This window comes from Malania oleifera, chromosome 5 (genome assembly GCF_029873635.1).
Source record: "Malania oleifera isolate guangnan ecotype guangnan chromosome 5, ASM2987363v1, whole genome shotgun sequence".
In the NCBI taxonomy this organism is placed as follows: domain Eukaryota; kingdom Viridiplantae; phylum Streptophyta; class Magnoliopsida; order Santalales; family Ximeniaceae; genus Malania; species Malania oleifera.
In genome coordinates this window covers 30,897,327-30,905,755 of record NC_080421.1, presented here as the reverse complement: position 1 = coordinate 30,905,755, position 8,429 = coordinate 30,897,327, and positions in this window count along the sequence as shown.

Here is an 8,429-nt window from a genome sequence, read left to right as displayed (position 1 = left end):
ATTGCTGGGGAGATAGTGAATATGATCAGGGGAGATGCATCGACGTCAATCGCTACATTGAAGGAGTTCATTGATCGTCGATTTGGGTATTCAATATCTTATAAGAAGGTTTGGTTGGGCAAACAGAAGGCAATAGCCTAAGTCTTCGGTGATTGGGAGAAATCGTATGAAACGTTACCGAAGTGGATGGAAGCGATGCGCGCGTACAATCCTGGGAGTACAGTTAGGTGGAGGTCAACTCCGATTCCAGGTAGCACTAACAGTGCAACCTTCGTATCCGTATTTTGGTCATTTGCAGCATCTATTCAGGGTTTTCGTCACTGCCCTCCCGTTATATGTGTGGACGGGACACACTTGTATGGTAAGTACAAGGCCAAACTCCTTATTGCAACGTGCTCCGATGCAAATAGGCAAATATTTCCCTTTGCATTCGCTATTGTGCAAGAGGAAAGCCTCTACACATGGAATTGGTTTATGTGTTCTTTGCGTTTGATTACCGACAGGGACGACATTTGCCTCATATCAGATCGACATCCAGGGATTATCGCTGCGGTGCAGCACAATCCTGATTGGCAACCACCACGTGCGCACCACCGATTTTGCCTTCGACATGTCGTAAGCAACTTTAATACGAAAGTTCAGAGTGTCAATATGACGCGAATGGCTGAGCGAGCCGGAAGGGAGCATCAGGTGAGAAAATTTGACACCTGATATTTGACGAGGGTGGAGAGCCAGCCAAGTCGTTCTTCGATCAGATCCCTCCTCATATGTGGACTCAGTGCCACGACGGTGGAAAGAGGTATGGAAACATGACCACCAACCTAGTCGAATGTTTCAATGCCGTCCTAAAAGGCGCACGTAGCCTTCCCATTACGGCTCTCGTGTAACTAACATTTTATCGCGTTGCCCATTACTTTAATAGCCGACGGGAGTCTGCTCGTAACGCAATATCTGGAGGAAATACGTTAACTCCTCATATATTGCTAGCGATGGAAAGAAGGAAGTTGAAGGTGACCGGACAACGAGTCACGACGTTCAACCGATCTAGGGGTACTTTTAGCATCACGACCACGCAGCGGGGACCCCATAAAGGAAACAATGTCCAAACTTTAAGCATCTAGAGGCGCGAATGCTCCTGCGGGAAGTGGCAATCTTTACACTATCCTTGCTCGCACCTTCTTGCAGCTTGTGTCGAGACACGACTAAATGTGAGCTAGTTTGTTGAGCCATATTGGAGCACTGCCGAGCACTTCGCAACATATGCTACATAATTTTATCCAATCATGCATGAGGCATATTGGCCAACTTGCTCGTTGTCAAATTTGCAGGCAAATCCTGCATACGCTAGACATAAAGGTCAGCCTAGGAGCTCACGTATACATAACGAGATGGATGCTCGGGAAGGTCGGAAACATATCACGTGTAGCATATGCCGTCAAGAAGGACATAACCGCACAAGATGTCCGAGAAGGACCCAACCTGGGGATACAGCTGGACTTTCGCACTGACCTATAACTTATAGGTGATTCAGGATTTGCGTACTCTTACTCCTCGCATGACGACAAGTTTTCACCTGCTAATTCCTTATGAAAAATTTGTTTCCAAATGTTAAATCCTCAGACCGCTTTAATTTCTCGGTGAACACGCGAATGCTCCATGCTCAATTTTCTCTGATCAATTGAGTCACTGTGTCCATCAATCGAGAATAGTGTATGTTCAGATGAAAACTTGGTGAGACATTTTCATTTGTACACATATAGGATAACCCTTGAGATTTTTGTTCGTTTCCACCATACAAAGCACCGGAGACAGATACTCAATTCTTATGCTTTCTATGTTAATGCTTTCAATATTCTGGCTTATTTGTAGGATCGATCTAGGGCCGTCCAATACTACTGTACTGTGTATGGGGGATCGGCACCGGTCCAGTCGGGCGTGGACCGATTCGCATGCTGACGTCTTATATTGCTGAGGGGGCAGTCAGAGCGTACAGGATAGGATAGGCGCAGACCCTCGCATTATTGATTGGATATGTGACGCGGGTTTTTATGGGATATATCAGATTGGCCATATCCAGTTGGATTGGCATCTTGTGACCGCGTTGGTCGAGCGATGGAGGCCAGAGACACACACTTTCCACTTGCCGCATGGGGAGGCGACTATCACATTACAGGATGTCGCGGTGTTGTTCGGGCTACCGATTGATGGGTTGCCCGTCACTGGTCGTACAGTTGGACCAGTATAGGATGGAGGCGTCGGTCACGGGGGAGGACTTCGCCGCATATGCGAGAGATTGTTAGGAGTGGTGCCCCCAGACAGTGAGCTTGTTGGTGCCCGCATTCGCATGCGGTTTCTAGAGGGGGAGATGTTTCGCCAGCTTCCGGCTGATGCTGATGATCAGACTATAGCGTGTCACGCACGTGCCCACATGCTGCGATTGATATGTGGGACGCTGTTCTGCGACCTATCGGGGAGTTACGCACACTTGATGTTCCTTCCACTGCTCGCGGAGCTAGCAGAGATACGCCATTATAGTTGGGGTGCTGCGACGTTAGCTTGGCTGTACCGGGAGATGTGCCGCACCGCTAACATGTCGCACGCACAGATCGGAGGAGCACTCCGCTTATTGCAGGTTTGGGCATGGGAGAGATTCACGTCGTTAGCTCCTACGCGCCGCGGTGTCCGACGTCTTATTCAGAGGGATGAGGACGGACGACCGATTGACCCAGCTCCACTCGCATGGAGGTTAGTAACTCAACTGAAAATAATTTGCTTCAGTTGTAGTACGTAGTAGTGGTTAGACCTAGCTAACTTACGTTCTATTGTGTACAGGTGGAGGGATCAGTTGTTGGCGCCTAATGTTGCGCAACACACGCTACCCTGGTACAGATTCAAGCTGGACATGCACCGGGAGCACGAGGTAGTCTCCGTTATGTGTATTTAGGGCTATTTCAAGATTTGCATATATTCCCATCCCACCTCTGACATTTACTATATGTCTACACGCAGTTCGTATGGGCGCCCTACACGGATGACATTGTTGCCGACCTACCACCTGGTTATGTAGTTGGGTCGGACCTCTGGGTTGCCCGAGTGCCATTCATATGTTTTCATATTGTCGAGTGGCATCTCCCAGATCGAGTGATGCGCCAGTTTGGCTTTCGACAGGACATTCTCGGTCGCTTCTGTACCTCAGGGGTCGATGTACGTGGGGAGGACTTGCACGAGATTGATGGTCGCGGTCGGGGGAACACAGATTGGGCAGCGGAGCACGCCATGTACGTGAGTATGTGGGTATATAGGCGCGACTACATTGTCGAGGGAGTCCGGGTAGATGGCCTGTGCCCGATGCGTCCGGAGGATCCAGATTACGCTGTAACAGGTCGATCACACGTCGCTTCGTAGATAGGACTGGCTGCTGTCTATATGAGCCCTCGTACGCCTTACCAACGTATACCTAATTTGTTACCATCCGTGATGATTAGTAATTCAATGTTTTAACACTATTTTCGTATGATTTGCTGACGTATACAAACCCGGTCGAGTCCGCTACATCAGACCTCAGACCCCTGTTTGCGCGATTTAAGCGAGAGTTGGTTTTGGATATTGTCTACGATGACGGTCCGACGGATCCCTAACCGCCACCGTCGGAACTCCCCGCTCCACGAGGTGGTCGGCGGCTCCAGTACGATGGGGGGGGGGGAGGGGGTCGAGCAACTACCTCCAGTCGTCCATCGAGTCCGACCTTCTCACCACCCATTGTACATGAGGAGTATGTGTTTGGGCCGTCCGCTGCTGATTTTGCGGGACCCTCCAGTAGACCGGCAGATTATCAATCTGACTCTGCTGCGACGCCGTCGATGTCGTACTTACTAGACGACCCTCTCGATGCGGAGGAGGTGGACACACCCAACTTGCCAGCTCGGACTCGTCCAGAGATTACATACGACATAGCTCCCCGTCGGTTTCACCTAGAGAGGGATTATCCAGTACGTATGGGCGGAGACGATAGACATGTATCCCCTCGACGTGACCAGACGCCAGACGCGGAGGAGTAGCCAGGTGAGGGCAGACACAGATGGCAGCCACCCCGACACCGGAGACGACCTCCATGCGTTACCGAGTAGCCGATATATGCAGTTGTGAATTAGGTCTTAATTTGATTTGTACATCAGATATATGTTTACAGCTTTATTTGTACATAATGTATTTATTCATTATTCATTTGGGCATAATGTATTTACTAATGACTTCATTTGTACAGCATCTATCTGTATAGAATATATCATTTCTCCTTTATTTCAACTTGTTTGGAGTATCATTTGTACATAATGTAATTTACTTAATTCTGAATCTATAGAGCAGCAATAGGTAAAGTGACAAGCAGGTATAATTTAGTGTACTAATTTGATATGTTCAATGTATACGAATCTGATGAATGTAATGTTCTGAACATACTGGTATCAACTGTATTTCAAGAATGTTTTATTTGCACAGGTGCGTGGATGGATATGCTCAATTTGTAAACAGGACTCTGCCGAAATTAGTATACTATTTTGATAGGTTTAATGTATACGATTCTCGTGAATGTAATGTTGTGAACATAATGGTATCAACTGTATTGGAAGAATGTTTTATTTGCACAGGTGCGTGGATGGATATGCTCAATTTGTAAACAGGACTCTGCCAAAATTAGTATACTATTTTGATAGGTTTTAATGTATACAATTCTCGCGATGTAATGTTGTGAACATACTGGTATCAACTGTATTGGAAGAATGTTTTATTTGCACAGGTGCGTGGATGGATATGCTCAATTTGTAAACAGGACTCTGCCAAAATTAGTATACTATTTTGATAGGTTTAATGTATACAATTCTCGTGAATGTAATGTTGTGAACATACTGGTATCAACTGTATTGGAAGAATGTTTTATTTGCACAGGTGCGTGGATGGATATGCTCAATTTTAAATAGGACTCTGCCGAAATGAGTATACTATTTTGATAGGTTTAATGTATACGATTCTCGTGAATGTAATGTTGTGAAACATACTGGTATCAACTGCATTCGAAGAATGTTTTATTTGGGCACAGGGTGGTGGTATGGATATGCTCAATTTTTAAACAGGACTCTGCCGAAATTAGTTTACTATTTTGACAAGTTTCAATGTATACGAGTCCTGTGAATGTAACGTTGTGAAAAATAATGGTTGTAGTCTCTCTATGTAGTTTCTTAGGTTTTATTTTTACTTTTAATTTCACAATATGAATTAACACCAAACGGGCCCCCGAAGAAGAAAAAGGAAAAGGAAGAAGTCATTAGGTGCAATTCAACTTGAATAGGGTTGAAATGTATACTCAGTAAAAGAGCTGTATGATATGAGTGATTTATCTTTAGAACTACCACATAAAATATAATCCTAAAAAGTGTATATCGAGCCATTTGTATTTCTACAACAGTTGGTTCGTGGTTCTTATTTTACATATAAAGTCAGAATTGTTGTTAATTAATACCAGGTTGCGAATTTAGATATGAATGAACAGCAATAAACATAAGGGGGCAGCAATACAATATTAATGAATTTTTTGTAAAATAATAATTGCATTATTATTATTATTATTATTATTATTATTATTATTATTATTATTATTATTATTATTATTATTATTATTATTATTATCCCCAAGATCCAGCACTATCTATGATAAGTATTTTTGTTATTTGACTTAATAAATGAAACTGCCGGATCCTTCTAATTTAAATATTAATATGAGTAAAGATATTTTAAAAAAATTAGGCTACTTGTTGAGTGTAACCTTTAGCTACTAATCGAGCTTTGTACCTTTCAATAGTTCCATCTGCCTTATACTTAATTGGAAATACCCACTTACAACCAATAGTCTGTTTATGTTGAGGAAGAGTTACAAGTTCCCAAGTTTTATTTAATTCCAAGGCATTTAATTCATTTTGCATTGCAGCTTGCCATTCAGGTATTTGAGTAGCTAATTGGTAAGTTTTGGGTTCTTTAGAAGCTGAAATGGAGACTAGAAAAGCTTTATGAGAAGGAGATAATTGTTTTTCATAAAGATAATCAGAGATGGGATATAGAATACCTTTATTAGAAAAACAATTAGCAATATCAGATGAAGAAGTTGCAAGTGAAACCTTGGAAGCTGTACCACAGTAAAAATGCTGCAAATAGCTTGGCCGTCGGGTAATTCTTGAAGATTTTCTGAGTTGTGGTGAAATAATATCTGGGATGGGAACATTGTTCAAAGATGTTAGATGATTGTTGGTTGAATGTGAAGAGGATGGAGGAGTTTGATTAGAAGAATAAAAAAAATCAGATGTAGAAGCTGATGGAGGGAATAAGAAAGAATGTGATTCAGGATTAGGTGAAAAAACCTTAAAAGGAAAAATATTTTCAGAAAAAACTACATTTCTTGAGATGAAAACTTTATTAGTATTAAGGTCCATTAATTTGTAACCTTTTATGTTAGAAGGATAACCCAAGAATAAACATTTGGTACATTTTTGATCAAATTTATGTCTATGGGTTGTAAGTGTTGATGCAAAACAAAGGCAACCAAATACTTTAAGATGAGAAAGATTAGGAAGTTTATCAAAAAGCATTTCAGATGGTGTTTGGTTGTTAAGACTTGGAGTTGGAATTCTGTTTATAATGTGAGCTGCAGTTAATACACAGTCACTCCAGAAAGGTAAAGGCATATTTGCTTGAAACAATAAGGCCCTGACAGTGTTTAACAAATGTTGGTGTTTTCTTTCCACAACACCATTTTGTTGTGGAGTTTCTACACAACATCTTTGATGTATAATGCCATGGTCATTATAGAATTGAGTTAAAAGAAATTCAGGACCATTATCTGATCTTACTATTTTAACAGGAACATTGAATTGGGTTACTACCATTATGCAAAAATTTTTAACGATAGAAGAAACTTCATATTTCATCTTGAGCATGTATACCCAAGTACAACGAGTATGATCATCAACTATAGTAAGAAAATACTTGAAACCAGAATAGGAAACAACATTGAATGGTCCCCATATATCACAATGGATCAAATCAAATTTGTTCTTTGAACTAGACTAAGATACAGGAAATGAGAGTTTTCTTTGTTTTGCTAAATGACATACATCACAAACATGTGTGGTATTAAAAGATATGGATGACTCCAGCTGTTTAAGATAAGGTAACCTTGAGTTGGAAACATGACCAAGTCTGTAGTGCCAGGTATCTAATTGATTTTGGGTAATGGTTGAAGCCAAAGATGAAGAATGAAACTTGGCTTGATTGTGAGTAGCAGCCTTTGAAGGAACTTGAGATAAATGGTACAGTCCATGTTTCTCAATATGAGTTAAAGAAGGCAGTATGAGTTAATTGGTCCCAATCATCTTCTTTGTTAATTGGTCCTGTAGAAGGCAATATGAGTTAAAGAAAGAGACATAAATGTTAGATTGTCTTGTTAGTTTAGAAATAGACAACAGATTGAATGAAAAACTGGGAACACACAACACATTATGTGAAGACAGTATATTTGAAATGCAAATACTGCCAATGTGTGAAGCTGGAAAAGAGTTTCCATTTGGCAAATTTATGGAAGTGTTGATTGGTGTAGGTGGAGAAGAATATAATGAAGGTGAACATATCATGTGATCTGTTGCACCTGTATCTAGAATCCATGAATGTACATTCTGCAGAGATGAAGAAACTAAATAACAAAAATTTGAAGGGTTACCAGAAAATTGAGAAGTAACAATGTTAACAATCGGAGAAGATGTTTGATGAGATATTGGAGATGAAGTAGAATTTGCAAGTGCTAGCAATTTATTGAATTCCTCAGAAGTAAAAGAAAACTTTGGATCCTCATTACTCTGTTGAAGAGAAAGCTCAGGAGTTGTCATGGCAACATGTGCAGTAGGTGGCTTCCTTTTTCCTTTTGGTCCAGTCCAGCCAGGAGGAAAACCATGAAGATGAAAACATTTTTCTATTGTATGCCCATTGTATCCACAATGTGTACAGTATAGAGAAAATCTCTTCTGTTTATCCTTTGAGAATTTCAAAAAACCAGATGGCTGAATGTTTTGTTTGGCAATCAAAGCATGAGTTTCACTGCTGACAACATTATTTAGTTGTTTTTGACTTTCCTCTTGAAGTAGTAAAGAAAATACTTTCGCCATACTTGGTAATGGCGAAATCATAAGCAATTGACTTCGAATTGGAGCATAGAAATCATTCAGACCAATCAAAAATTTCAACACATAATCAGATTGCTGTCTAACCAACAAAAAATCAAACAGGTTGCAGGTACAAGTTGCCATTTTACCACAGCTACATGTAGGGAATGGTCGGTAGTTAATATATTCATCCCATAATGATTTGAATGAATTAAAATATTCAGTAAT